The sequence below is a fragment of the Phyllobates terribilis genome, unplaced genomic scaffold (genome assembly GCF_046119375.1).
Source record: "Phyllobates terribilis strain yellow unplaced genomic scaffold, ASM4611937v1 Scaffold_9__5_contigs__length_417890890, whole genome shotgun sequence".
NCBI lineage: Eukaryota > Metazoa > Chordata > Amphibia > Anura > Dendrobatidae > Phyllobates > Phyllobates terribilis.
This window is the reverse complement of record NW_027362769.1, coordinates 349,234,477-349,259,212: the sequence shown is the minus strand read 5'-3', so window position 1 is coordinate 349,259,212 and position 24,736 is coordinate 349,234,477. Positions and strand designations below refer to the sequence as shown.

The 24,736-nt window shown below is 44.9% G+C and overlaps 1 protein-coding gene across 2 annotated transcripts in view; it reads left to right on the top strand.

Moving 5' to 3' along the window:
* Positions 1–6,748: 6,748 nt before the first annotated feature.
* Positions 6,749–24,736, top strand: part of TMEM184A (transmembrane protein 184A) — a 39,068-nt gene continuing 21,080 nt past the window's right edge. Inside the window, exon 1 of one of the 2 annotated variants that reach the window (XM_073648120.1) lies at positions 6,749–6,965. The gene's annotated coding sequence lies outside the window, so the exon portion shown is untranslated. Of the gene's footprint in view, positions 6,966–15,471; positions 15,615–24,736 lie in introns of those variants that run through there. The other variant, XM_073648121.1, reaches the window with a different exon arrangement.

The following is a 24,736-nucleotide window of genomic DNA, read 5'->3' as shown; positions in this document are numbered from 1 at the left end:
CCTTCCTGTTTCTCGCAGTAAATGGTGTAAGCACAGATGGTACATTCTCCGTAAATTGTGTGACACCGATTGTAGTATTTTCCTTTTGCTTACTGTAAATAATGTAGATACAGCAGGTACTGCCAACCTGCTTCCTGTAAATTATATAGATCGTATTGCCTTCCTGTCTCTCTATAAATGAAGTAGGTACAGATGGCTCTTCTGTGTCTTTCCTTGTAAGTGGAGTAGGTACAGATAGTACTACCACCTTGTATCTCCCTTTAAATGATGTATGTACAAATATTGCTGCCTCATAAATGGACGTAGGGTCAGGGAATACTGGTTCCATATCTCTCTCTGTAAATGATTTAGGCACAGGTGGCACTACCTCCTTGTCTTTCCTTGTAGATCATTTAGGCACACATAGTACTGATTTCCCTTGGCTCACTGTAAATGACGTAGGTACAGATAATACTGCCTTCATGTCTCTTCCTGTACATGATGTAGATATAAATGGTACTTTCTTTGTGTGTCTACATGAAAATGGTGTAAGCACAGATAATGCTGCTTCCCTGTCTCTGCCTTTAAATAATGTAGGCACAGATAGTACTGTCATTCTATCTATTTACCTGCTATCACTCTGTCACACATAACTCTCACGAAAGCCTTAACTATAACATAAAGATGCGAGTGTGGAAAATCCACTTTGGGGGTATTATGCTGTGTGGGTGGGCACTGCGGAGGCATCATATTGTGTTGAGGGGGCAGAGTGGAAGCATCGTGCTGTGTAGAAGAGAATAGTGAGGGCATCATATTGTGTGAGAGGACACTGGAGGCATCGTGTTGGGTGGGAGGCATTGTTAAGGGGCACAGTGGGGGCATCATATTGTGTGGGAGGGCCAGAGTGGAGGCGTTGTGTTGAGGAGCATCATATTGTGTGAGGGAGACACTATGGAGACATTGTTCTGTGTTGAGGGGCATAGTGAGGGCATCATATTGTGTGAGGGAGACACTATGGAGACATTGTTCTGTGTTGAGGGGCATAGTGAGGGCATCATATTGTGTGGAAAGACACAATTTAGACATCATGCTATGTTGAGGAGCATCATATTGTGCATTGTACTGTGTTAATGGGCACCATGGGGGCATCATATTGTGTGAGGAGGGCACTATGAAGGCACTGTGCTGTGTTGAGGAGCGTAGGGACGGCATCATATTGTGTAAGAAGACACTGGAGGCATCGTGTTGTGGGGTGGGCATTTTACTGTGTTAATGGGCACAATGGGGACATCCTATTGTGGGAGGGAGGCACTATGGAGGCATTGTTATGTGTTGAGGCGCATAGTCAGGGCATCATTGTGTGAGGGTACTGTGGAGGCATCGTGTTGCATTGAGGAACATCATTTTGTGTGAGGGGTGTTGTACTGTGTTGAGCACAGTGGGAGCATCATATTGTGTGAGGGAGGCACTATGGAGAGATTGTGCTGTTTTGAGGGGCATAATGAGGGAATATTGTGTAGGAGAACACTGGAGTCATCGTGTTGTGTTAAGGGGCATCATATTATGTAGGAGACATTGTACTGTGTTAAAGGGCACAGCGGGGGCATCATATTGTGTGAGGGAGGCAGTGTAGAGGCATTGTGCTTGTTTAGGGGCATAATGAGGGAATCAATGTGTAGGAGGACACTGGAGGCATTGTGTTGTGTTAAGGGGCATGGGGGGGCATCATATTGTGTGAGGGAGGCATTGTGCTGTGTTGAGGCGCATAGTGAGGGCATGATATTGTGTGAGGGTACTGTGGAGGCATTGTGTTGCCTTGAGGAGCATCATTTTGTGTGGGGGCATTGTACTGTGTTAATGGGCACAATGGGGGTATCATATTGCGTTGAGGGGCATACATGGGGCGTCATATTTGTTTAGGGCGAACAAAAGGGGTATTATAGGTTTGATCTTCTGGGTCCCTCTTAGGCTTCAGATTGAAGGCATCTGTGTCCTCACTAGTTAAACCCCAGGCTCGTTCTCAATAAATAAGCCCCCTTACTTCTGGGTGGTGTCTAGGGGGGAATCAGACTATCCCATAATGATGGCTTATACTAAGGATCCCTTCACATGAACATGTCATACCGTCATCTGAATACTCGTCTACAACCATAGTAAACCCCATTACCTATAAAACACGGAATTAATCTGCTGGGATTGTTAAATAAAATTGTAATTTTTTTTGCATTTTTTTTAGTTTTTATTTCTCATCTACTATGGGAGAAAATTACAAAATCATAAATTGCCTCTGATGTAATTTTGCACTTGTCAGTCCCGGCTTAGCGGAGAAAAAATGTGAATTTATCTGCGATCCGCGCGGCGTTTGCTCTGCTACATTCAGAGGGAAATAACATTTGTTTGTTGTGGGATAATTATACTTTACCGTCTCACATTTAGATATAATCCAACCTGTTTCTTTACTGGAGAAATAAAAAAAAAGTGTTTTGGGCCAGACAATAAATGGGAGACGTAAAACGAATGATGAACCAAATCTATGGAAATTATAGCGGGAGAAGAAAAATAAAATAAAACTAGAAAATATAAAGTAATCATGGAAAATGAGGTTTAATACTTTTGTTATTGCGACTCGAGCAAATTATTAGTGAGAGTAATGTAATGCCAGCGAGAAGATTCAATGAAGAAGGATTTCTCTCCACGCAAGGAAGAAAAAGCAGAAAGAAAGATAAAAAAAAAAAAAATTAAAGGGAAAGTACCGTCAGAATGGGACTTTTTTATACCATTTTATAAGCAAAATATATTAATCTTTTACAAAATATATTTTGAAATCTATAAAGTATTGTAGTTTTAATATTAACCACTAGAGGTCATTAGAGTCCCTGTTGTGGTGAATCTCACTTTTCAACTGCTGCGCAGATTTCATGATGTCGACAGTCATCTAATTCACAACAAAAAAAATATATACCAGTTACACAAGCCAAATATTTTGACAAGTTGCTTGTTTGCGAGCGATCGTGAGGGCTGGACATTGTAAATGAAGGGAATGTAATTTTGAGGGGGGCTCAAATACAATTCACACTTGCATATTACAGATCTACATTAATTCTCTCCTTCGTGTGATATCAAGTCCAAGACAAGTTGCTTATTCAAAAAAAAATTTTGAAATGACCAAGTTTTGGGATTTTTGGCGACAGTCGTGATCTGGCCGTTGTCCACAGCTGAGCCAGTTCCATGAACAGATCTAGCTCCGATCACTGCAGATGCCACGGTCAAGCAAAACTGCGCCATCTGAGAGGTTACACACAATCGGGTCCCTACAGAAACCCCACTGTCTTTTAGGCCGCGGCCCCACTATCAGTATTCAGTCAGTATTTTTTCTCAGGAGTGGGAGCCAAAACCAGGAGTGGGTGATAAATCCAGAATTGGTGACTTGTTTCTATTATACCTTTTCTCTGATTGTTCCTCACCTGGTTTTGGCTCCCACTCCTAATAAAAAAATACTGACCGAATACTGATAGTGGGGCCGTGGCCTTAGAAGTAGTCTGGTGTATTGTCTCTTCAACCAAGTGATCACAGGTTTGGATACACTAGAGCAGACCTGGCCAATGTGTGGCCAGCAGGCCTCATGCGGTCCTTTGGGTTTTTTAGTGCCGCCCACAGACCGGGACAGCCAAAGGTCAGGATACATCATTCTGCGTGGGGGCAGGCTGTGGGTGGATATCATATAATACTATATAGGGGGCTTTGTGGGGACATACTGTGTAGGGGGGCTCATATTGTGTGGGAACATTGTACTGTGTAGGGGCTTTGTGGCAACATACTATATAAGGGCTCTCTGTGGATATACTGTGTGGGAACATCATACTGTGTAGGGGGGCTTTGTGGAGACATACTATGTAGGGGGGCTGTGTGGGGATATCATACTACGTGGGGGCTCTGTGGGGACATCATACTGTGTGGGAACATCATACTGTGTAGGGGGGCTTTGTGGCCACATACTATATAGGGGGGACTGTGTGGATATCATATTATGTGGGAACATAATACTGTGTAGGGGGACTTTGTGGGGACATACTATTTAGGGGGGCTGTGTGGGGATATACTACGTGGGGGGCTCTGCGGGGACATCATACTGTGTAGGGGGGGCTTTGTGGGGACATCATACTGCGTAGGGGGGCTTTGTGGGAACATACTATGTAGGGGGGCTGTGGGACATCATAATGTGTAGGAACATACTGTGTAGGTGGCTTTGTGGGGACATACTATTGGGGGCTCTGTGGGAACATACTGTGTAGGGGGGTTTTGTGGGGACATACTTTGTAGGGGGGCTATGTGGGGATATACTATGTGGGGAGCTGTGAGGGGATGTCATACTACTTGAGGGGCTCTGTGGGGACATCATATTGTGTGGGAACATCATACTGTGTAAGGGGGCTTCGTTGGGACATACTATGTAGGGGGGCTGTGTGGGGAAATCATACTATGTGGAGGGCTGTGTGGGAACATTATACTGTGTAGGGGGGCTTTGTGGGGACATCATACTATGTGGGAACATCATACTGTGTAGGGGGGCTGTGTGGGGATATAATACTATATGGGGGGCTCTGGGGACATCATACTGTGTGGGAACATCATACTATGTTGGCGGGGGCTTTGTGGGGACATCATACTGTGTAGGGGGGCTGTGTGGGGATATCATACTACGTGGGGGGCTCTGCAGGGACATCATACTGTGTGGGAACATCTTACTGTGTAGGGGGGCTTTGTGGGGACATACTATGTAGGGGGGCTGTGGGAATATCATAATGTGTAGGAACATCTTACTGTGTAGGGAGCTTTGTGGTGACATACTAGAGGGGGGCTGTGAGGGGATAACACTACGTAGGGGGCTCTGTGGGGACATCATACTGTGTGGGGGGGGTTTGTGGGGACATACTATGTAGGGAGCTGTGAGGGGATGTCATACTACTTGAGGGGTTTTGTGGGGACATCATACAGTGTGGGAACATCATACTGTGTAAGGGTGCTTCGTGGGGACATACTATGTAGGGGGGCTGTGTGAGGATATCATACTATGTGGGGGCTGTGTGGGAACATCATACTGTGTAGGGGGGCTTTGTGGGGATATCATACTACGTGGGGAGCTCTGTGAGGACATCATACTGCGTGGCACATCATACTGTGTAGGGGGGGCTTTGTGAGGACATCATACTATGTCGGAACATCATACTGTGTAGGGGAGTTTTGTGGGAACATACTATGTAGGGGGGCTGTGGGAACATCATAATGTGTAGGAACATTTACTGTGTAGGGGGCTTTGTGGGGACATACTATAGGGGGCTGTGAGGGGATATCACTATGTAGGGAGCTCTGTGGGGACATCATACTGTGTGGGAACATCATACTGTGTAGGGGGGTTTTGTGGGGACATGCTGTGTGGGGGTATACTATGTGGGGAGCTGTTAGGCGATATCATACTACTTGGGGGCTCTGTGGGGACATCATACTGTGTAAGGAGGCTTGGTGGGGACATACTATGGGAATGTGTGGGGATAACATGCTGTGTGGGAACATCATACTGTTTAGGGGGGCTTTGTGGGGATATCATACTATTTAGGGAGGCTGTGTGGGGACATCACACTGTGTTGTGAGCTGTTGATCAAGGTACAAAGGCAGAATAATTTGCTGCTTTATATAATTTTTATAAAAAGCAGTAAATTATGCTTTTTATTAGCTGCTACAGGGAAGAACACCTTACATGTATCAACAGTAGCAGCGAGTCACCAGACTTAATTATGCTCCAGATTAAGTGATAACAATTTATATAAAACAATACTAATGAGCAGAATAAAGTGCAGCTTGATTGGATCGACCCCTCACAACAGTCACGGTCTCTCTCGTGGCCCCTTGGCAAAATTAATTGCCCATCTCCGCAATAGAGGGATTAATAAAAATCTAAAAAAAGCAGTTAAAAAAATTCCCTCTTCCCCTTCCCCCTCTAATTTTTCCATTCTTCAAATAAACAAACAAAAAAAAAGTTAAAAATATCTATATTTAGTATCGTCATGTCCGAAAAAAGGTGTTTTTATGTCGTTTGTACGTAAAATAATAAATTATTCATTCAATTATTCATTCCGCAAAAAAAACAAGCTCCATCTTTTGGGTTTCAATAAAACTTTTTTTACTTATTTGTTTAAAAAAAATATATATATATAAATTTGGTAATGCCGCAGCCGTACTGATCCCCAGAATAAATTTACGAAATCATTTTTACTGTGCACCGTAAAAACGAAAAGCTGAGCGACAATGGTGGAATTGGCTATTTTTTTTTTTAGTACATTATATGGTTAAGTGAATGGTGTCTTTCAAAACTACAACTCGTCCCACAAGGAACAAGCCCCTCATATGTATGATAATGGACAAATAAAAAAAGTATGGATCATAGAAGAAGAGGAGATAATAAAATAAAAAAAACACGAAAATTTGGGAGGCATTAAAATTTTGGTACACGTGACTTTTTGTTATAATGGGGTGGGGATGTCTAGATCATAACAACACCAATCTAATATAAATGCATAAAGTGATCAAAACAATAATTTACGGTTGGTGTAGACGAGATTCCAACTCTATAAGCTCCAGAGTCTCCATTGTCTTATGTTTTTCGGTTCCACCGCTGTCAGTTTTCAGAAACTTCTGCAGAACTTCACAAAAGAAGCAAAGAACTTTGAAGGGGGCGTGGCCTGTGTGGAGTGGGCGGGGCTTATGGTGTGCAGGTGACAGCTGAGCTGGCTGCCCACTGTGCTGCAGAGCAGGTAATACAGATCAGGGCGAGGAGGCGGAGAGACGACAGACAGGAAGGGAAGAGTCCTCACTTCAGATCCCTAGAGAGATCTGCAAGATCCATGAATCCTATTTGGCTCCAGAACAAACTTTTCCATTCTGGGATTATTAAAAAGATCTATTAAGAAGACTCCGAAATCTGGACAGAGGTACAGTACCCGGCTGCTACATGTCTCCTTGTTTACAAAGCCTATTAATAACCAATACTTGTCCTGCTGGTTTTCCTGCCTTCGATAACTAATATCCAGGGCGAGGGTCATGTACCAGGAGTGTCGGGTCTTGTAGGGCCGTGCGTCATATATACATAATCGTAGGCTTGAGAAGTAATTGCAGCTGGTAGAGATCTCGCTGACGATCCCGGATTTGCTGGATCTTAAGTCGTTGCAGAACTACAAATTCCAGCTTGCTTTATCAGCCACCTTCTGGCATTGATACTAAATAATAGTTATAGAAGGTGACACCATGATAGATATTAAAGACACAGATAGATGTCTGATCTTTGAAGCTCTGATCTCTGATCCCAAAAACTAGTCTCTTTTCATAACCCCCAGACACAATATGGAAGACCGTGGATCTGAAGTCGTTGCGAAACTACAAATTCCAGCTTGCTTTATCAGCCACCTTCTGGCATTGAGACTAAATAATAATTACAGAAGGCAACACCGTGACAGATATTAAAGACACAGATAGATGTCTGATCTTTGAAGCTCTGAACTCTGATCCCAAAAACTCGTCTCATTTATTATATGCCACCAACAAGGGGCATGGATTCAGGGTAAATGGGGGTCCTATGGGTCAAACCCAACAACCTCACAAATCCTTTTTACCGTACCATTATCATATCTGCTTACAGTTATGTTCCCTCACACCCCCATAAGATGGGATTGGGCAGGCAGGCATGTTAATGCCATAGGGTAATATAAACTGTGTGTGTATATATATATATATATATATATATATATATATATATATATATAATGTATATATATTCTATAAGAAAAGAAGGCAGCACTCTATGAAGTTATGAAAAATATAGGACTTTATCAGCCCATCAGATGTGGCGACGTTTCGGCTGGTCACAGCCTTTTTCAGGCCAATTGGATCGGTCAGGCAGGCATGTGAATGCCATAGGGTAATATATACTGTGTGTGTGTGTTTATATATATATATATATATATATATATATATGTACAGTAGGGGAAATAAGTATTTGATCCCTTGCTGTTTTTGTAAGTTTGCCCACTGACTAAGACATGAACAGTCTATAATTTTAAAGGGTGGGTTAATTTTAAGATTGAGAGATCGAATATCCAAAAAAAAATCAAGAAAATCACATTGCATAAATTAGATTTTTTTTTTCATTTTGCAGTGAGAAATAAGTATTTGATCCCTCTGTCAAACAACACTTAATACTTGGTGGCAAAACCAAGCAGTCAGATTATTTTTCTAGTTGATGATGAGGTTTGCGCACATGTCAGGAGGAATTTTGGTCCACTCCTCTTTGTAGATCTTCTCTAAATCATTAAGATTTTGAGGCTCTCGCTTGGCAACTCTGAGCTTCAACTCCCTCCATACGTTTTCTATGGGATTAAGGTCTGGAGACTGGCTAGGCCACTTCATGACCTTACTGTGCTTCTTTTTGAGCCACTCCTTTGTTGCCTTGGCTGTATGTTTTGGGTCATTGTCTTGCTAGAAGACCCAGCCATGACCCATCTTCAATGCTCTTACTGAGGGAAAGAGGTTGTTGGCCAAAATCTGGCGATACATGACCCCATCCATCTTCCCTTCAGTACGGTTCATTTTTCATGTCCCCTTTGCAGAAAAGCACCCCCAAAGTATAATGTTTCCCCCACCATGCTTCACGGTTGGGACGATGTTCTTAGGGTTGTATTCATCCTTCTTCTTCCTCCAAACACGGCGAGTTGAGTTAATGCCAAAGAGCTCAATTTTTGTCTCATCTGACCAGAGCACCTTCTCCCAATAACTCACAGAATCATCCAGGTGTTCATTGGCAAACTTCAGAGGGGCCTGCACATGTGCCTTCTTGAGCAGGGGGACCTTGCGGGCACTGCAGGATTTTATACCTTTAAGGCGTAATGTGTTACCAATGGTTTTCTTGGTGACTGTGGTCCCAGCTGCCTTGAGATCATTAACAAGTTTCCCCTGTGTAGTTTAGGCTGATCTCTCACCTTCCTCATGCATGTTCAAGGATACCCCAGGAGGTGAGATTTTGCATGGTGTCCCAGATCGATGTCGATTATCAGTCATTTTGTATTTCTTCCATTTTCTTACTATTGCACTAACAGTTGTCTCCTTCTCACCCAGTGTCTTTCTTATGGTTTTGTAGCCCATTCCAGCTTTGTGCAGGTCTATGATCTTGTCCCTGACATCCTTAGACAGCTCTTTGGTCTTGCCCATGTTGTAGAGGTTAGAGTCTGACTGATTAATTGAGTCTGTGGACAGGAGTCTTTTATACAGGTGACTATGTAAGACAGCTGTCTTTAATGCAGGTATTGAGTTGATTAGGAGCGTCTAACTGGTCTGTAGGAGCCAGAACTCATAATGGTTTGTAGGGGATCAAATACTTATTTCTCACTGCAAAATGCAAAAAAAAATTATCTAATTTATACAATGTGATTTTCTTTATTTTTTTTTTTATATTCTATCTCTCAATGTTAAAATTAACCTACCCTTAAAATTATAGACTGTTCATGTCTTTGTCAGTGGGCAAACTTACAAAAACAGCAAGGGATCAAATACTTATTTCCCCCACTGTGTACAGTACAGACCAAAAGTTTGGACACACCTTCTCATTTAAAGATTTCTCTGTATTTTCTTGACTATGAAAATTGTACATTCACACTGAAGGCATCAAAACTATGAATTAACACATGTGGAATTATATACTTAACAAAAAAGTGTGAAACAACTGAAAATATGTCTTATATTCTAGGTTCTTCAAAGTAGCCACCTTTTGCTTTGATGACTGCTTTGCACACTCTTGGCATTCTCTTGATGAGCTTCAAGAGGTAGTCACCGGAAATGGTTTTCACTTCACAGGTGTGCCCTGTCAGGTTTGATAAGTGGGATTTCTTGCCTTATAAATGGGGTTGGGACCATCAGTTGTGTTGTGCAGTAGTCAGGTGGATACACAGCTGATAGTCCTACTGAATAGACTGTTAGAATTTTTATTATGGCAAGAAAAAAGCAGCTGAGTAAAGAAAAACGAGTGGCCATCATTACTTTAAGAAATGAAGGTCAGTCAGTGCGAAAAATTGGGAAAACTTTGAATGTGTCCCCAAGTGCAGTTGCAAAAACCATCAAGCGCTACAAAGAAACTGGCTCACATGAGGACCGCCCCAGGAAAGGAAGATGAAGAATCACCCCTGCTTCTGAGGATAAGTTTATCCGAGTCACCAGCCTCAGAAATCGCAGCTTAACAGCAGCTCAGATTAGAGACCAGGTCAATGCCACACAGAGTTCTAGCAGCAGACACATCTCTACAACAACTGTTAAGAGGAGACTTTGTGCAGCAGGCCTTCATGGTAAAATAGCTGCTAGGAAACCACTGCTAAGAACAAGCAACAAGCGGAAGAGACTTGTTTGGGCTAAAAAACACAAGGAATGGACATTAGGCCAGTGGAAATCTGTGCTTTAGTCTGATGAGTCCAAATTTGAGATCATTGATTCCAACCACCGTGTCTTTGTGCGACGCAGAAAAGGTGAACGGATGGACTCTACATGCCTGGTTCCCACCGTGAAGCATGGAGGAGGTGTGATGGTGTGGTGGTGCTTTGCTGGTGACACTGTTGGGGATTTATTCAAAATTGAAGGCATACTGAACCAGCATGGCTACCACAGCATCTTGCAGCGGCATGCTATTCCATCCGGTTTGCGTTTAGTTGGACCATCATTTATTTTTCAACAGGACAATGACCCAAAACACATCTCCAGGCTGTGTAAGGGCTATTTGACCAAGAAGGAGAGTGATGGAGTGCTACACCAGATGACCTGGCCTCCACAGTCACCAGACCTGAACCCAATGGAGATGGTTTGGGGTGAGCTGGACCGCAGAGCGAAGGCAAAAGGGCCAACAAGTGCTAAGCATCTCTGGGAACTCTTTCAAGATTGTTGGAAGACCATTTCCGGTGACTACCTCTTGAAGCTCATCAAGAGAATGCCAAGAGTCTGCAAAGCAGTCATCAAAGCAAAAGGTGGCTACTTTGAAGAACCTAGAATATAAGACATATTTTCAGTTGTTTCACACTTTTTTGTTAAGTATATAATTCCACATGTGTTAATCCATAGTTTTGATGCCTTTCAGTGTGAATGTACAATTTTCATAGTCATGAAAATACAGAAAAATCTTTAAATGAGAAGGTGTGTCCAAACTTTTGGTCTGTACTGTATATATACTGTATACAGTATATATAAGAAGGTGCTAGACAATCTGACTCCACTTTCATCAGATGGAAACAATGCGTCAGATAAGATAAATCCAACATCCCGGCCCAGTTCCAAGAACTGGAGAAAATGATATTGTATTCCGATCCGATTATCGATGATCAGCAATACTGTGAATATTGTGTGTAAATTCCCTGTCCGGACATTGTAAAGCTTTAAAGATTATTCCCCATCTTCATAAATACGTATCACCGGATAGCGCTCGTAAAAACAAATCATTTTGCAATTTACTGCTTATAACAATTTTCAGCCGTTCTTGAGATATTAACACTTTTCATTTGTTTACATCTTGTTACCTTGGAGACCGACCACCGCTGCTAGACATCAGAACATGCACAGTGATTACAAGATATTTTCTATTGAGCTTTTAAGTACTGTTTTGAAGATGGCCAGGATTGCTGGAGCGTGCCGCCACCTCCTGATCCTGGCCAACTTCAGCGCATCACTTATAAGTGATGCAGCAGAGGTGGTCGGTATCCGAGGCAACAAGCTATAAACAAAGTAAAAGTGCTAATATCTCAAGAATGGCTAAAAATTTTAATAAGCTGTAAATTGCAAAAGTGTTTGTTTTTACCGAAAATACTCATCTATGGAGAGAGTAATGACCCCTTTAAGGCCTCCATAATAAGATGAGAATTGGCCGAATTTCATGGCACCGACTGAAAGTGTGATGTGTATAGCGACCTCCCGACTCTTCCCCGACAGATGATGCAGAAACGAGAAGATTAGGGTAGCCGATCTTTTTGTTTTCAGGGCGGAGAAGCCAAATCCACATGATTGTGGACACTCAATGCATCGCCTTCTAGTGGCAGCGCCCCAATGCATCGCCTTCTAGTGGCAGCACCCCAACGCATCGCCTTCTAGTGGCAGCGCCCCAACGCATCGCCTTCTGGGGGCAGCGCCCCAACGCATCGCCTTCTGGTGGCAGCGCCCCAACGCATCGCCTTCTGGTGGCAGCGCCCCAACGCATCGCCTTCTGGTGGCAGCGCCCCAACGCATCGCCTTCTGGTGGCAGCGCCCCAACGCATCGCCTTCTGGTGGCAGCGCCCCAACGCATCGCCTTCTGGTGGCAGCGCCCCAACGCATCGCCTTCTGGTGGTAGCGCCCCAACGCATCGCCTTCTGGTGGCAGCACCCCAACACATCGCCTTCTGGTGGCAGCGCCCCAACGCATCGCCTTCTGGTGGCAGCACCCCAATGCATTGCCTTCTGATGGCAGCGCCCCAATGCATCGTCTTCTGGTGGCAGCGCCCCAACGCATCGCCTTCTGGTGGCAGCACCCCAACGCATCGCCTTCTGGTGGCAGCGCCCCAACGCATCGCCTTCTGGTGGCAGCACCCCAACGCATCGCCTTCTGGTGTCAGCGCCCCAACGCATCGTCTTCTGGTGGCAGCGCCCCAAAGCATCGCCTACTGGTGGCAGCACTTGTTATTGGGCAGCAGCTGGCAGCTATTTTTTCACTGCCTGTAACATGAACTTCTTGTATTCTTATAATGGGAATATTTGTTACTGTATTATCATACTGAACATCCAGATGCCAGGAATAGTAATGATGGCGGATGGGAGGGGTGGTGCTAATCCTCGGTCGCCAATGTCTTCCTTGTTTATGTCGGCATCAGCTTTCATGTCAGCTTGTATTCTCCTGACGGAGATTTGGGAGCACCCGTGTGAGTTTATGTTGTGGTATCGTACATCAGTCAGGTGTAGCTTTCCCGTAATCCATTCCGGATTATTTGTCATTAGAGAGAGTTTTATGGGATTTTATGAAGAAAACTAAAATAATAGAGTTAGACAGGCTCACGCATTTTAGACTTAAGGCTTTATTCACACTTCGGTGTTTTTCAGTGTGCTGTCCGAGGACACATTATGTTCTGGGGTTATTCACATGTCCATTGTATGGACATATCTTTATTTTTGCACATCAGTGGTCTGCAGTATATATATATTACGAAGGTCTTTTCCAGTTCTGAGACCAGGGTAAAGTGCTAATCAGTAACCTATGACTTTCCAGCTGCAGCAAAACTACCACTATATTCATTCTGGGAATGGTGGTCTTGCAAAAACTGGAGCACATTGGTGTGGAGAGTCTGTCAGCACAAGATGACTGTTCAAACCTAGCATAGGCGTTCGGTGCACCCTTGATGTGGCCGAACAGTTCAGTGCACTGTCCCACCTACTTGTTTTCTATGTCTTCCATAATTGACAGCCCTGGCATTATGTGGGCTAGAGGAGGGCAGATATAGATAAAAAAAACAAGTAGGTGAGGAGGTTCACTAAATTGTTTGGCCACACCAAGACTGCACCAAAAGACTGTGCTTGGTGTTATGCACACGCCCGGACTGACTGGCGTGTGCGGGAGTAGTGGTTCCACTGGACCATGGACCGGAGAGTGCCTGGAGGGGCGTGACTAAGTATCTGGCCGATCCGACCAAGGTGGCACAACGGCATACGACGCCAGTGCACCAGGGAGAAACCGGGCAGAGGGACCAGGTGCTACTCCAGGTCAAACTCCGGACACGGGGGTTGACCCACACAGGGATTACTGGAACAGGCAGGCTAGGCTGGCACAGACTGGTGGATATAAGCAAACACGGCAGGTATGCAGATGGGTGGATACAGGCGAATATGCAGGCAGGGAGGTACTGGCCGAAAGGACGGGCTGGAGCACAGAGAGGACAAGACCCAGTACAGACTGGGACACAGAAACAGAACCGCAGATGCGGTAGCCAAACACAGCAGAGAGGGAACGCCCGAAGCGGTGGGCAAGAGCAGAGCAGGACGGGACTGCCGGAACAGCGAGCACAAGCAGAGCAGGACAGGACTGCCGGAGCAGCGAGCAGATGCAGAGCAGGACGGGGCTGCCGGAGCAGCGAGCAGAAGCAGAAGCAGAGCAGGACGGGACTGCCGGAGCAGCGAGCAGATGCAGAGCAGAAACCGCAGGAGCGGCAAGCAAGGCAAGAGCAGAGTGGAAACCGCAAGAGCGGTAAACAAGGCAGGAGCAGAGCGGCTAAGAAGGCCGCAGCAGAGCGGAAACCGCAGAGCGGCAAACAAGGCAGGAGCAGAGCGGAAACCGCAGAGCGGCAAACAAGGCAGGAGCAGAGCGGCAAACAAGGCAGGAGCAGAGCGGAAACCGCAGAGCAGCAAACAAGGCAGGAGCAGAGCGGAAACCGCAGAGCGGCTAAGAAGGCAGGAGCAGAGCGGAAACCGCAGAGCGGCAACCAAGGCAGGAGCAGAGCAGAGACCGCAAGAGCGGCAAGCAAAGCAGGAGCAGAGCGGAAACCGCAGAGCGGTAAACAAGGCAGGAGCAGAGCAGAAACCGCAAGAGCGGCAAGCAAAGCAGGAGCAGAGCGGAAACCGCAGAGCGGTAAACAAGGCAGGAGCAGAGCAGAAACCGCAAGAGCGGCAAGCTAAGCAGGAGCAGAGCGGAAACCGCAGAGCGGTAAACAAGGCAGGAGCAGAGCAGAAACCGCAAGAGCGGCAAGCTAAGCAGGAGCAGAGCGGAAACCGCAGAGCGGTAAACAAGGCAGGAGCAGAGCGGAAACCGCAGAGCGGTAGGTGAGGCAGAAGCAGAGCGGAAACCGCAGAGCGGCTAGAACCGCCGGAGCAGCGAACGAGACAAGGCAAGGGGATAGGACTCTGTTCACAAAGAACAGACGGAGAAGGAAAGGCAGAACCAGAAGCACACAAAGTACTTACAAAGAAGTAGCGAGCATACACTAAATTCACAACAGAGGTACAGAGACGACGAGAAGGAATTTAGGAGCAAGTTCAGACTCTGCAGAAAACAGACATAGAGGGAAAAGGGAGAAAAGGCTAAAGTAGAAACGAGGCACAGACAACTGGGAACCGAGGAACGGGAACAAATACAGCAAGGCTGGGACACAAACAGGACTCTGTTCAGACGGGAACAGATACCGCAAGGCACAGACAGGCAGATCTAGGAATACAGCCCCTAGAAGGCGAAAGAACAGGCTAGAAGCGTGTTCACAAGAACAGACCACAGTTCAGACACAGAACTGGAGAACAGGCAGGAAAACAGGAAAGGACCTGGCACGTCAGAGACAAAAAGCCAACTGACAGGACACAATGCTCAGGCGCCATCTTGAGGAAGAAGGTGGTATAAATACCCAAAGATGGACAGCAATAGTCTGAAGGTGCAACAGGGGCGTGTCCGCAGCAGGTACAAGAAACAGGAAGTTCAGCGGGCGTCGCCCTATGCAGCCAAAACAGACAAACCGACAGCAAGGAGGGAAGCCAGAGAGACATTCTGGACTGGAGATCAAGTGCGCGCTCTTGCACAGTGGGAGATGGACCACCATGCAAGGACGCCGCCAGGTATGTTACACTTGGTTTGAACAGTCATTTTGTGCTGACAGATTTTATTCAATGCCCGTTTTGCAATTGGTTTTCCTTAAATATTTTACACTTTCACCTTCTATAACCACTCTGTTGCTGTCTGCAGAAAGAGTTAACTGAGAATCCATCAGTGAGCCCGCTATGTTGGTCTGATTGAGAGTTTACAACTCTGTTTTCCATCATTTTTCAGCTCCTCTCAGCTGATTTGTGACCACAGACCATAGCAAAGTTGAACGTGCTGGCGATCAAAGAGAATGTAAAAGCCAATCCGTGCAAAAATTTTATTAAAACCCATTTGAAAACAAATGATTTTTAGCCCCAAATTCATGCGTTTAAGAAAATAAATGTACCGAATAGTGGACAAACCCTTTAATTATGAACCTAGGCATCTGTCAGGATTTTCTGCTTGAACATTAGGTTGTGAATGGATGCGAATGCCACAAAAAGTAATTCCTAAAGGGGTTGTACCAAGTTTGAAAGGTATCATCTATCCGCAAGATAGGGGATAGTTCCTGATTGCTGGGGGTCTGACTATTGGGATCCCAAGGACAGGGGGCTCTGAATAAAGCCCCATGTGAATAGAGAGATGGTCAATCAGGTGCACTGACTCTCCATTCATTCTTAATGGGAGTGTCGAAGACCAGCTGAACGCTCGGCTACCTTTGGCGGTCCCACAGAAAATGAACCATAGCTCCATTCGAGCCCCGGTTCTCGGAATCAGTGGGAGACCCAGAGGTCAGACCCCAACGATCGGGAAGTTATCCACTTAGTACAACCCCTTTAACTGAATGCAGCTGCCCACTAGTGCAAGCGCGATGAGCGTAGGTCAGGTCGGATCAGTGTAGTGTCAGGTTCACCTTCAGAATCTTTACAGTGAACTTTACACTTTGATAACAGAAGAACTTTGCTAAACTGCAAAAAAAAACTAGGAATCAGCATTTGTCAGATTCGTGGCTGAAATTCATTTAGGAAGGAACTGAGATGGGTTGCTTTTTCGCTTCCCTTTAGCTTTTTTTCAGATTTTATTATTAAAAAATTAAAATTCGCAATCTTGCAATTCTCACACTGGCCACTGGGGGGCTTTTTTTTAGACTCATACTTCCTGTCCTTTCAGGAAGATTTTTCAGCAGGCTCATTATCATCAGAGGCAGGATTACAATAATAGGTAAAACCTCTATACACAGCTGATAATACAGGATCCAACAATCATTAGAGGTGATTGTCTCCCCCCTCCTTTGCACACGTTCATTAGATGCTTCAGTGTAAAATATAGGGTCAGAACGTTCATTGTTGAGGATGTTTGAGCTTGTCTGGTTACTACGGATATGCTGCCTAGTAACAATTGTCTTCAGGGGATCAGCCATGTTCCTTACTGACTGCAGCAGGAGCCTCCCCCCACAGATAAAATATTGCTTGACCACACCCACTCTATATAAGGGGCGTGGCTTCAGGTGGAAATGGACCTGATCAGCAGGAGATTAACCCCTTTTCTTCTCTGTAGGATTTCTATACTACTGACCGTTTTTTGGATCCTGCAGAAAATTCTAGCGACTAGCAAACAGCGAGGGCGGCTCCATTTTATTTTTTTTTGGGGGGGGGGGTACTGTACAGAACTCCTGATGAAGCTCCTGTCCCCAACGTAGAAAGTGATTATTTACAGCGAGCAGATAGTCATCTTCCCTGTGTAAGCCTAACCAAACACGGCGCTATTTACCCTCTCCGCTCACTTGCAGATCCTGTTAACACTCCTTTCCTCGGGAAAAAAAAAAAAAGTCAGCGAGTGTGATTTGTGGTCACGCTTATTGGAGCATTTTACAGCTTTTCTGTCAAATCGTGACCACTGGTATTAAAGCCCCACGCGCCAAAGTGTGAGGGTGACAGCTGCTGCAAAGACTAACAGGCTCTGCTAGTCAATAACGACATCAACCGTGTGTCATGGAGGGCGGAAGGGGCACCCAGGACTGGAATACCATCCCCTATACAGTTTTGGGAGACTATTGGGATTTTATAAGGGATAATTTTTTATTTTGGAAATACCCCTTTAAATCTGTCAAAATTTGCAATGGAGTTTTCAATGCAAATGTGAACAGAAACCAAATCTGTGTTCAACTGGATGCATATTTGCATACTGCAGAATGAGTTAAAGGGGTTGTGCCAAGTGTATTGATAGTATAGGAGATAACTTGAAGCACTGAGACCCCCTACCTATTCCAAGTTCCCGGGTTCTGAACAGTCTTGATTGCCTCTACTGTCTATATATAACATGATCAGCCATTCCTTCCCCTTGGTGATTTCAATTGATGGTAGATGGTCCAATGATGATCAGCTGGACCCCTTTAAGTGCTACCATATACTTTTAATATATGATATCTACTGTAAATTATATTCCAGCACACTTAGTCTTGGGACTAGCGAACATCCAGCTTATAGGACGGAATTACAATGGGATTGGAAATGCTAACAAAGGCTCAGAAGGAAGAGTGATCTGAGCCTGTTATGCCCCTTTAAGCCCAACTTTTTATTTCTAGAATAAAAATGATAAATCCGGGCGATCAATGCGACTCCGGTGGATGGTAGAAGAGGCATGCCTGGAATGTACAAACGTATCGACTGCGGGGGATTCAATATTGTTGTCTTAGTATTTAACTGTATCTGACAGTGCAAAATGTCACCCACTACTCTAGACGAACATCAAAGACGACCCGATCTATAAAAAGCCAAGAAAGATCCTAAACACAATGGAAAACCACTAAGAGCCTCTTCTGGGGGGTTTATACATTAACTAAACACCTTCTGGATTGATTACATCACTTAGATGTCTGCCGTACAATCAATGCACGTATCTTCTTACTGCTGGGAGAAAAGTATCACAAGAATGCAGAAAGTTACTTGTCACAATCTATATACCGGCATGTCAGACTCAAACACACAGGGGGCCAAAATGAGAAACTTGGAAAAAATCGCGGGCCAACCAGTATACAGTATAATGGGCCCTACATAGTCCCCCATACAGAATAATGGGCCCCACATAGTCCTCCATACAGAATAATGGGCCCCACATAGTCCTCCATACAGAATAATGGGCCCACATAGTCCTCCATACAGTATAATGGGCACCACATAGTCCTCCATACAGAATAATGGGCCCCACATAGTCATCCATATAGAATAATGGGTCCACAGAGTCCTCCATATAGAATAATGGGCCCCACATAGTCCTCCATACAGAATAATGGGCACCACATAGTCCTCCATACAGAATAATGGGCCCCACATAGTCATCCATACAGAATAATGGGCCCCACATAGTCCTCTATACAGAATAATGGGCCCCACATAGTCCTCCATGCAGAATAATGGGCCCACATAGTCCTCCATACAGTATAATGGGCCCCACATAGTCCTCCATACAGAATAATGGGCCCCACATATTCCTCCATACAGAATAGTGGCCCCGCATAGTCCTCCATACAGTATAATGGGCCCCACATAGTCCTCCATATGGAATAATGGGCCCCACATAGTCCTTCATGCAGAATAATGGCCCCACATAGTCCTCCATACAGAATAATGGGCCCCACATAGTCCTTCATGCAGAATAATGGCTCCACATAGTCCTCCATACAGTATAATGGGCCCCACATTGTCCTCCATACAGTATAATGGGCCCCATAGTCCTCCATACAGAATAATAGGCCCCTCATAGTCCTCCATACGGAATATTGGCCCCACATAGTCCTCCATACAGAATAATGGGCCCCACATAGTCCTCCATACATAATAATGGGCCCTACATAGTCCTCCATACATTATAATGGGCCCCACATAGTCCTCCATACATAATAATGGGTCCCACATAGTCCTCCATACAGTATAATGGGCCCCACATAGTCCTCCATACAGTATAATGGGCCCCACATAGTCCTCCATACAGTATAATGGGCCCTACATAGTCCTCCATACAGTATAATGGGCCCACATAGTCCTCCATACAGTATAATGGCCCCACATAGTCCTCCATACAGTATAATGGGTCCCACATAGTCCTCCATACAGAATGGGCCCCACATAGTCCTCCATACAGTATAATGGGCCCCACATAGCTTTCCATACAGTATAATGAGCCCCACATAGTCCTCCATACAGAATAATGGGCCCCACATAGTTCTCCATACAGAATAATGGCCGCACATTGGGTTGGTGGTACTGATGTTGCGTGCCAAATGAAACCACCCTGTGGGCCAGAGTTTACCATGTATGATCTACAACCTCAGGGCTGTCCGTACCACAGGGCCACCCCATCTCCAGTTTAATTCTTTTTTTTTGCAGTAGTGCCCCTTTTCTTCTGTACACGTCTGATCACATCCACAATTCTCCTTCCATGAGTGACATCAATGCTTCTGGCTTCTCTTTCCAAAGAGGTCCTGCAGCAGCTGCAGTGCACCCTTTACTATAGTGATTGCCAGCACTGTTCTGAAGATGGTTGGATCAGGACTCCTTCAGTGCCTCTGCGCTCCTCCGATGTTACAAAGGCAAAACTGCAGCATCAAAAAGTGCTGAGTTCAGACCCATAGTTCAAGCATGCCGCTATCAATCATCAGAAGCGTACCGCCCCCTGTCAAGCAGGAAGTTGGGAGGATGAGGAGCAGTGTGCTCCTTAAGTGCTATGTTGAGACAACCCCGTTAAAAAAGTTCCACCTTCCTGCTGTTGGTGTCCCTGCTGGTCTCCTCACTTCTAGTGTGAGGTCGCATTCTATCTGAGCCGGAAGAAAGTCTTCTTCCTTCTTCTTCTGGCTCAGATGGAATGTGACCGCTGCAGCCAATCAATGGTTTCTAATTGGCTGTAGTGGTCACCTGATGCTCCTGCCAGAAGAGGAAACCAGGAGACTGTTAGGGGATATGGGTTGCAATATGGAGGAGCATCAGGGATCCAGTAGGTATGTTCTTCACATAGGGGACTTTGTACCATCGTGATCTGTGAGGGTCTCTGCTGCTTAACCTCAGCAATCATACATGTATCTATCCTGCAGATGGATGATGCATGACGTTTTTCGGCAATTGCCACTCTTCCACTGTTTCCGGAATAGTTTTTCTTTTTCTTCTGTGCCCTTCCGTTCCAAAGTTATACCCCCTGGGAATAATGATGCAAATTTTCCCTTTAACCAACTGGGCGTATACCAGAGCACTTCTCTGTGGGCGTTTACATTTTTCTCTTCTGACTCTGGCCAATCAAAACACAGCTGCACCCTCAGAGAAGTTCTGTGTTACACGCCCAGTTGGATAAAGGAAGAATTTTCCTCATTATTACCGGGGGGGAGGAATAACTTTGGAACGGAAGGACGCAGAAGAAAAAGAAAAACTGTTCCGGAATCAGTGGAGAAGCGGTAATTGGGGGAGATACATCCAGCGACAGGTGAACTTCAAAGACAACTTACACAGGGACAAAGAGTAAGAAAAAGTCATCTTCCTCCTCCCATGGGTATAATGATCACTGATGAGTTACAGACAGATACTAATCCATTATTTATAGGACCGACCTGGAGCGGACGATCGCTCAAACATTAATGAGGCGTATCTATACTATTTATAACATGAGCCCATGCTGCCCAAAAGCATCGCCCGTCCTCAGCCCGCTGATATTCTCTTTATGATGGCTTTACCTGCCCTTACCTTTGAGTGGCCAACATTATTACATAACTGGCAGTTCCATATTCTGCAGAGCATTGCACAAGCTATCAGCAAGCTGCAGTGACATGTATACCCTGACACAGGGAGCATCTATACTGGGGGCAGTCACACCAGGCCCTGGTGCCAAGGGGAGGATAAGGTGGCTCATTGCACAGAAGAAGATGCCAGTATGATAAATGGCACATGGCAGGTGAGGCACCCAGTTTCTGAATTTGCCTGGAGACTTACGAACTGCAATACATCAATGTTCAGACACACAGACCATATTCCATACCGTTACAGGAGATGAGCGGCGCTCCGTGCCACCTAGGCGCTGCTTATCCTCCTAGCTCTGTGCCGCCTGCTGATGAGGGCGCACTTCACGCTGGACAGTCTGCTGTCAAACCTCATAATACACACCTCAGCTGCTGCAGACCTTCTTTGGCGTATTTATATCAATCAGTGGTTCTGCAGCAGCGGATGTGTGGAGTCTACGGCCTAATGCGCCCCTATTATATACGGTATTGGGGTCACCTACGAGGCCTGTGACCTGTATTAGTCGGTAGACTCTGCATTCTCTCACTTTTAATTGTGAACTGATCTTCTTTCTGACTTGCATTAGTATATATAATAAAAACTGAATTTATACAGTACTGTGCAAAGGTTTTAGGCAGGTGCGAAAAAAATGCCTCAAAGTAAGAATGATGAAAAAAATTAGAAGTTTTCACAGTTTATGCAGTGTAAAGTGTGTGTGTGTAGTATAAAATGTGTGTACAGTATATAGTGTATGTGTACAGTATATAATGTGTGTACAGTATATAGTGTGTATATAATGTGCATATGTGTGTACAGTATATAGTATGTGTACAGTATATAATGTGTATATAATGTGTGTACAGTATATAGTATGTGTACAGTATATAATGTGTATATAATGTGTGTACAGTATATAGTATGTGTACAGTATATAGTATGTGTACAGTATATAGTGTGTGTGCATGTGTGTGTATATACAGTATATAATGTGTGTGTGTGTACAGTATATAGTATGTGTGCATGTGTGTGTATATACAGTATATAATGTGTGTATGTGTGTACAGTATATAGTGTATGTGTACAGTATATAGTGTGTGTATATAATGTGTGTACAGTATATAGTGTGTATATAATGTGTGTACAGTATATAGTGTGTATATAATGTGTGTACAGTATATAGTATGTGTACAGTATATAGTGTGTATATAATGTGTGTACAGTATATAGTATGTGTACAGTATATAGTGTGTATATAATGTGTGTACAGTATATAGTATGTGTACAGTATATAGTGTGTATATAATGTGCATATGTGTGTACAGTATATAGTATGTGTACAGTATATAGTGTGTATATAATGTGTGTACAGTATATAGTATGTGTACAGTATATAGTATTTGTGCATGTGTGTGTATATACAGTATATAATGTGTGTATGTGTGTACAGTATATAGTATGTGTACAGTATATAGTGCTTGCATATGTGTGTATATACATTATATAATGTGTGTACAGTACATAGTGTGTGTACATATGTGTATACACAGTATATAGTGCATGTGTGTGTACAATATATAGTGTGTGTACAGTTTATAGTGTGTGTATGTGTGTGTATACGGAATATAGTTTGTGTGTGTATTGTATATAGTGTGTATATAAAGTATATAGTGTGTGTACACACAGAATGTGGTGTGTGTATATAGAGAATATAGTGTGTGTGTGTGTATATATATATATATATATATATATATATATATATATATATATATATATATATATATATATATATATATATATATATATACAGAATATAGTGTGTGTGTTTGTGTATATACAGAATATATGTGTGTGTGTGTATACAGTATATAGTCTGTGTGTTTATATACATGTTGTTTGAAGTGACTGTTTCGGATCTGTTTCACCCCACACTTTACAGTAGTGTCGTTACTTTGTGCTTTGTAAACACTGTAATGTTGCATTGCGGCTCCTGACGCCACAACATATATTGATAGTCAGTTCTGCTATTGCCTAATGCAAAGAATCAGATGAGAGTTGAAACAGGAGCGGAGGTGGAGTTGTCAGATGGGATCCTGTACTGTTACCTGGTGCAAAGCAAATACCGTACATTGAATGAAAAAGAAGCAAATATTTGCCCAGCTTTACCATCCGACAGGTTGCCTACTGACACTGTGCTGAGGCTAGTGCTGACACCAGTCCACGCTATCACATTCTTCTTCTTATATATTGGCCTGTACATTGTAGCCCCTGAGCTTTGATCCTGGGCTGCCAGAGAGTCTGTGTCTATATCTTTGCAAGGCAATAATCAAAACAAATCTCCCAACTTTAAAAGAAAGAAAGAATGAGAAATAGACTGCGGCACACAAAGTGTGATGTGCCAAATTGTTTTTGCTCCCACAAAAAAAAATAGTGGCCCTAGTGTTGCCCCCACTACAGTACCCTTTTTGGATGGCACCTCCATGCCCAGCGTAATCCTCTATGACCTACTTATCTAATATATATAATTGTCTTATCCTGTCTGTCTGTCTGTCCAGGAAATCCCGCGTCGCTGATTGGTCTGGCCGCGGCCAATCAGCGACGCGGGATTTCAGAACAAGATGGCGGCCGTTAGCGGCTCATCTGCCGCACGGAGGTCAGCGGCGATGCAGCAGAAGTACCCCAACCGGCGGCCTAGGCGGCGCCGCTCCCCAGTCCTCCCTTCACACTTGCCGTCGGGAGATCAGCGGCCCTAGCTGCTGATCTCCTGACGGTAGCCGCATGGAGGTCAGCGGCGATGCCGCCGGCCGCGACCAATCAGCAATATTGGCACCAAATTTACACTGTCGCCCTCACACACTCACCCTCACACACACACCCACAGACGCTCACACTCTCACCCTCACACCCTCACCCACTCACGCTCACGCGCTCACCCTCACCCGCTCACCCTCAGATGCTCACCCGCTCACATTCACCTTCAGACGCTCACACTCACCCGCTCACCCTCAGACGCTCACACGCTCACACTCAGACACTCAGACGCTCACACTCACACACTCACACGCTCACCCTCAGGCGCTCACGCTCACACGCTAACACGCACACACTCACCCGCTCACACTCACCCGCTCACCCTCAGACGCTCACACTCACCCTCAGACGCTCACACGCTCACCCTCAGACGCTCACCCTCAGACCCTCACACGCTGACCCTCAGACGCTCACACTCACACGCTCACACTCACGCGTTCTCACACTCACACATTCACCCTCAGACGCTCACCCTCAGACGCTCACGCTCACCCTCAGACGCTCACACGCTTACCCTCAGACGCTCACGCTCACCCTCAGAAGCTCACACTCACACGCTAACCATCAGACGCTCACACTCTCACCCTCAC